Source organism: Amblyomma americanum, chromosome 1 (genome assembly GCF_052857255.1).
Source record: "Amblyomma americanum isolate KBUSLIRL-KWMA chromosome 1, ASM5285725v1, whole genome shotgun sequence".
Lineage (NCBI taxonomy): Eukaryota > Metazoa > Arthropoda > Arachnida > Ixodida > Ixodidae > Amblyomma > Amblyomma americanum.
Window position 1 is genome coordinate 446,847,243 of NC_135497.1, and position 7,369 is coordinate 446,854,611.

A 7,369-nucleotide genomic window follows, 5' to 3' on the forward strand; every position below is an offset into this window, starting at 1 on the left:
TTCTTGGGTCAGCCGTGGCGATGGCATGATGACCAGGTCAGTCGGCGCATGCTCTTCAGGAGTCCTTTCGAACGGAGGGTCCGTTGATCCCACGGCGAAGTGCGCCCGGCAGGCGATCTGGGCAAAAAGAATCGGGATCAGCATCCTTCTGTAACCGGTGTCACCAAGCCCACTGAAGGAATCTTGCAAGAGCGTCCAGTATTTATGCCTGAAGTGGTCGCTATCCGATGATGTCACAGAGCTGATACGCTGACAGGCTTGATGCACGTAGGGCGTTGTTTCTTGGGTCAGCCGTGGCGATGGCATGATGACCAGGTCAGTCGGCGCATGCTCTTCAGGAGTCCTTTCGAACGGAGGGTTTAGTCCACTCAAACTAAAACTTTGCTCTTTGTGTCACAGGTAGAATCTACAATGATTGCTGCTCTTTGTCTTGTAAGCAGGAGGCAGTGTTCAATGGAGCCATGAACTTTCCTTGGAATTGAAAAGCCTTTGCCATATTATGCGCTGAACCACGAGTGTGAAGAGGAAAATGTCATGCCTTGGATTTCTGCAGAGGTGAGCCATTGCGGTGAATCCACCAGCGCGAAAGACAGGGATGAGAAAGGAGACAAGACAGGTGCTGACTCGCGACTAAAGTTTATTGGCGTGAACAGGGAATATATAAAAAGCCAAGCAATACCATAAACCATGTAGTTACAGATAAGCATACCGGACAACATGAGTCAAAAATCGCCCTCAACATTTCCCTGATTGAGGTAGTCCAACTCATTGTGTGTTAACACGATAGACAAAACACACATTCTTCACAGAGTCAACATGTTGGAATCCATACAAAATAAGGCTGCTCGATTCATCCTTTCCCGTTACTCCAGATACCAAAGTGTAACAGCACTGAAAACATCGCTCCATCTCCCGCCTCTGGTCATGCGCAGAAAATTCAGCCGCTTATCTTTTTTCCACACTCTTTACCACAGCAACACACCATTTGCAAGTTCACATCTTCTCCCGGCACCGCACACATCGGCTCGTGTAGACCATATCAAGAAGACTAAACCCATTTTCGCTCGGACAGAACGATACAAGTACTCACCTTTGGTCCTGGCTATTGAAGAGTGGAATTCGCTTCCGTCTAGCATTGCGAATATCACTGGAACATCGTCATTCCAAAAAGCTCTTTGGTCATACTTAGAAAATTCCAATGTAGAATGATGTGCGTTTCTAGTTTTGTGCGTTTTGTTTGCTTCAGTGTGTGCGTGTCGGCCTAAACGTTCCTCGAAATGTTAGATGCCATCCTTTTTAACTTCTGAAGGTGTAATTTTTGTTATTTTGATTTGTGGGAATTGTTACATGTGCATTTTTCCAAGCATCTGTTCATAGCCACTTTTTCCTATTATCTTGTACCCTACTTCTTAACTTGTTTATTTCTGTGTTCAGCCGTTTATGTTTTGTGTTGTATATTTAAGTTTTCCTTGATGAATCCCCCCCTATGTAATGCCCGCATTGGGCCTTTAGGGTATTGAAATAAATAAAATAAATAAATAAAAAAGATGTGTCTAGCCTCGACAATCTCCCATTTAATCTCTCTGAATTTACTGCCAAAATGCGGGTTGCCAAAAGGAAAGGGTAGCAGACTTCACATCCCGTGCAGTTTACAGCAGAGTTACCCCAACCACCTAGCCAAGCCCCTACCCTCTTGTGTTCTTGTAGTCTTACATTCATACACCTTCCAGTTGCACCTACGTAAACCAGACTACAAGATAATATTTGATACCACATTCATTTTACAAGGTACATATACATTTCACTCTACACGTGTACTTTTCTCGAGCCACATTCACAGAATTATTCTTAAAATTTTACATGCTTTAGGCAACGTATTAGGGGCCGAGAAAGCCACTTTTACATCATACCTTCTGGCCACATTTTTCAAATTGTGCGACAATTTATGTACATACGGTAACACAACTGGTCTTTTGGCATCTCGCTGGCTGCCCCAGCCTGATTGTGCCGGTCACCGCAAAACTGTCTCAGCTTCTTTAACAATTTATCATATGCTCTTGCAGTAACAAGGTTTGGAAATCCTGCGTTCGTTAACCTTAAAATCTGCTCTTGGAAACTAGTCGTCATGCTGTGAAAGCATAATTTCATCAATTCTGAGCCCGCGCTAGAAAGTGCAATGCTATCTTTTACTAGCTTGGAATGGTCGACATGTAGCCAGGTAGCAGCTTAACACTCGCCAGCACACATGAAGTGTGCTGAACATCAAGGTAAGGTCCAGAAACCACAGCTCTTTTTCTTGGGACATTTGCTCCAAGGTAAACCTGAGATAAAGGCCTTGCTCCTTAAACAACTTGAGAAGATGTACAGGTCCCGAACTATCACAACCTTTATAAAAGACCAGAAAATCATCGACATAGCAAAAGATTTTTCCCCCAGCCCATGCACATTCTGGACAATTATTCTATCCACCCTACTCAAGAAAATATTGCTTAGCACAAGGTCAACCTTTCAACCACTACATATTCGAGACTTTAGAACACATACCGCACTGCGCTACTCTACAAACATGCTCTTCAAATAAATGCTATTTAATAACATGCTCTTCAGATAAATTTCAGAAAAGGATTCATGCAAAATTATCTCTGGTTATTTGCAAAAGCATCCGTCTACTTCGCATCTTGAAGATCCATTTCTTGTACTCAATTCGCACTGTGGTTGAGTATCTTAAGAATGACAATCCAGCGGATTGTCTTGTGATTAGTGTCGATGTAGAACTATTTTATTCTATCCCGTATGAAGATCTTGTGAAAAGCTTATGAATGTGTATATCGGAGCACAACGATGAGCTCGTGTTTAGGAACGGGTGTGTAACATAAGTCTTTTTTGGCACTTGCCTCCTTTTATTTGAAGTGAAGAGCATGTTTGTGGAGTATGGCAGTGCGGCATATGTTCAAAAGTCTGCTAAATGTATCGATTCGAAGGTTGCCCCTGTGCTAAGCAATATTCTCTTAAGCAGGGTGGAAGGAATGATTGCCAAGAAATTGCATGGGCTGGGGGAAATCTTTCGCTACGTCTATGATTTTCTGGTCTTTTACAAAGGTTGTGATAGTGTGGGACCTGTACATATTGTGAACTTGTTTAAGGAGCAAGGCCTTTGTCTTAAGTTTACCTTGGAGAAAATGTCCCAACAAAAAGAGCTGCGGTTTCTGAACCTTACCTTGATGTTCTGCACACGCCATGTGTGCTAGCGATATTCACCCAGGACTGTTAAGCAGCTACTTGACTGTTAATCGAACGATTCTAAGCTAGTGAAAGATAGCATTGCGTCGTCAAGTCTAGGCTCGGTATTGGTGAAGCCATGCTTTTGCAGCGTGACAACTGGTTTCCAAGAGAAGATTTTAAGGCTAATGAAAGCATGATTTCCCAACCATGCTATTGCAGAAGCGTGCGATAAATTGTTAAAGCTGAGCATATAAGATTGGGCAAGTTGGTCTGACATGCTAAAGATAAGAATGGCGCAGCATCAAGTAACGAGGACAACAGGAGAGCACACCCACGCACAAGTGCCATCGTTGGAGCGGATGCAGAATCTAAGAGCGTGTACTTGACATTCAGCGTTGGTAGCCAAGGATCGGGCTCGTTCAATCTTTAGCGTTCAAATCCGTGTTTCCTCGTTTCCTTGACTGTCAACGCTGAATGTCAAGCACGCGCTCTTGGATTTTGTATCTGCTCCAGGGTTGGCACTTGTGCGTGGGTGTGCTGTCCTGCTTTCCTCGTTACTTGATGCTGTGCCATTCTTCCCTTTAGCATGTTAAAAGCTGAAACCCCTTCGCAGGGACTGGCATGATCAGGCTGGGGCCAGCCAGTGAGATGCCAAAAGACTGACTGTGTTACTGTACATACATAAATTGTTGCAAAATTTGAAAACTGTGGCCAGAAGTTATGACGTAAAAATGGTGTGTTCGGCCCCTAATAAGTTGTCTACAATCTGTAAGATTAATAATTTTGTGAATTTCGTTAGGGAAAAGCACATGTGTCGAGTGAAACGTGGCAACATATATGTGCCTTGCAACCATTGCATGCATTGCATACCATTATCATGTGGTTGGGTTTATGTTGGTGAAACTGGAATGTGTATCAATGTAACACTACAGGAGCATAAGAGGTATTTGGATATTGGTAGGGGTTGTAACTTATCTGCATATTACAAGGGATGTGAAGGCTGCTAGCCATTCCTTTCGGCAACACGCATTTTGGCACTACGTTCACAGCAGATTAACCAGAAAATTATCGAAGCTAGACATATCTTATGACTCGGTGACGAATGTGTGAGTGTGCTGCCCATAGCGTTAACATGCAGCGGGTTGGACTGTCTAGATGAGAGGAATGTTAAGGGCAATCTTTTACTTATGTTGTGATGTAGCTTGTGTAATTGTGTAGTTTGTGGCGTGTGGCTTTTCTGTATACTCTCTGTTCACTTCAATAAACTTCAGTTGCGAGTCAGTGCCTGTTTTGTTTCTTTTCTCGTCCCTGTCTCGTGCTGATAGATTCAAGTACTTGTAGAGTAGATTCACTGAATTGTGTACTTGCAGAGGCTTGTGAAAAAACGAGAGGAATTTTAACTTTTTTACTTAAATGTTTGCAGCATTAAATTCTATTCGGAAAGGTAAAACCCACTTTATTGTACATTTTGTGTGCAATGGTGCCGGTGGCTGCATGCAACTGAAAACATTCGTCCAGGTTATCTAGCTAGCGTCCTTCTTCCTTGTGCCACATTTTCTGAAATAATATTTTGTCAGATTTATTTCAATCAGAATTTCTAAGAACATATTGGTGATCACATAATGGTGATCACATAATTTGGTGACCACATATGACATAATTCAAAGCGTGATCATTGGTATTTTTTAGTCTGGGGCAGTACAATGAGAAGTACATAGTATATAGTAAAATTTAATATGACCAGTCTAACATAAACAAAACTACTTTTTTTTTAAGGAAAATTTTGCTACCGAAGTGCTGGAGTGACATGGCATTATGAAGACGTGGACAGTGTGCTGTATTCATGATGGCACGAGAACTTGCGTACAGTGCTTCAGGTAACTGGTGAGTACCTTGGTGCTGTGCTTCTGCTAATGTAGCCAAATTATGTTTTTAATCTAAGAGTGTATCTGAAAACTTAAGCAAAAATTGAGTAGTATTTAGATATTCTTGCACCAGATACCACTGTGAGAATTAGTTATTAATGATGTGTCTCACATGTACCCTTGTCTGCTGAATATAGTAAGCATGGCTTTCGAGCTGAGTGCCTCCGACGTATGAAAAAAAAATGGCCACTGGGCTGCTCCACGACGCGTGGAGCAGCCCAGTGTAGCACATTCAGGCTTCATGGAGTGGAGAATGAAGGCAGTAAATAATTTAAGAGTAGAAAACACAGCACAAACCACAGGACCAGGAAACTGACAGAACACACCGACCCTGATGACACTCTTTGCATGAAGGGTGTTATAAAGTTGCCTGTCATGTAGTGCAAGATGGAGGTCGCACAGGACGGGTGTTAAATATGAGTTGATGCAGACACCTGTCATTACGTAGTACTCACTGTAGAACTCGAGCAAGAAGCAAAGGTAACAGCTGAGCATGGCCACTCTTGTGCTTTCCTCCGCAAGCAATCTGGAATTGCACTTAGAAATCTTTTATGCTTTCTCTTGACATATACATCATTGCTGCATGTGGCGAGGAAAAGTACATACCCTTGATGTCAAGTGACAGTGAACTCACAGGGCTGGTAACAGCTCACTGAGGTGTGATATATCTACAAGGCACCTCATGAGAACAAAGAGCCCTTGAAGGAATTCTCTCAAAGTTTGTTGCCACATGGACCTCTTCGTAATCAATGACTCTGAAAGGCAAGCCTTCCTTTAGTGTCACAAAAAAAGGCCTAGGACATGGGTCTTTTTGCTTCTCCATTAGTGCCAAAATGTTTGCTAGCGAGATCTTACGCAGATATATAATTATTTCACAAAATGTCAAGAAGGAGACTGAAGCTGCACCAAGCAGTACCAGTAAAAAACTTATCACAGCTGTTCAAAAAGCAGAAAGACTCATGCCTTCATGCTTCTTTTGCATCAGACACATGAGGACACTTCGTCTTTCTGGGTCATCATTTTGAAAAGGTTCACATGGCAACGGCCTTTGGTTAAATTTCTGCCAAGAGCCCTTTTTTGAAACTTGAGCATCCGTTCCTTGTGAGGCACACTGCAGAGATATTGGAATGCCTTAGTGAGCTGCTTCCGGTACGTGTGACTGCATTTTCACTGACATCAGATATTAGTACATTTTCTTGCACATGCTGAGATAATGGAAGCTATGAGTGAAAACATGCGGTTTTGGGGAAGTGTGCTTCCTGGGGCCGTATTCCAAGTTTGTGTCATAATAAAAAGCGTCATAATCTGCCGCAACGGGCATGCCCGGGAACTGGATATAAACTGAGTGCGGGACTTTCGCTTCGTCTTGTCTTGCCTATAACAAATTGAATGGACGATAAATTCGGCAAGCGTCTCCCACCTTTTTCAGATGTTACCAATGTTCCTTGCTCGCTAAGTTGTGTATTTAGTACTATGTACAGAAAGGCACCTGCATTGAATTGCATCTGGCCCCCATTCTGAGCTACTTTCTATTTGCACAAAATGATAAGCAACTGTAAAGACCTTCATGCGCACAGTGCCGCCCGGGAAAGCACATTTTGTCTGCTTCTTTCTGGAGCTGTGGTTTTTACTGTTTACTGTTATGAGAAATGAATTTTGGGCAATAAATTATAATGGGTTGGTTCTCGGTGAATGGCTTTTGAAAGCTTCTACGAAAGCCGATTGTTCAATAGCGGATGGTTGAAATGTATTTGTGAAATTTATATTTGGTGTTGTGTGACCACTAAATGAGGATTTTTTTATGCTTTTCAGATGGATCCGACAGCAATGTGCAGATGTACAATGTGTGTAGTTTGCCATGAAAATAAAACGTATGTACTTGTACTCACCCAAACACTTACCACTCTTTCATTCTAAGCTGCATTCTTTGTACGTATGCACTACATAATATGCGTAAAGGAAAGCCTTGTACATAATACTTATTTCTTTGGCACCTGGACGGCTATATCTGCAGTGAACATTGCGGGCAGAAGCTATACGAAGACGCATGTTCATGTACTACAGAAAGTACATAATTGCAATACAGATAATTTCTGCTCTAGATGAAATGACTTCTGAGTGAACGGAGGACGTATGCATACACATTGCGGAAACTTCAATAAGAACAAAACATAAGCATTCGTTGTGAAAAAACGATTTCGGTCTCGTGCATAGCATGGCGT

General features: G+C 42.3%; 1 long non-coding RNA gene across 1 annotated transcript; it reads left to right on the forward strand.

The window, feature by feature from the left end:
* Positions 1–385: 385 nt before the first annotated feature.
* Positions 386–7,092, forward strand: LOC144104244 (uncharacterized). The gene is made up of 3 exons (XR_013308475.1): positions 386–555; positions 4,999–5,106; positions 6,960–7,092. It is a non-coding gene; the product is annotated as an uncharacterized LOC144104244 (long non-coding RNA).
* Positions 7,093–7,369: the final 277 nt, after the last annotated feature.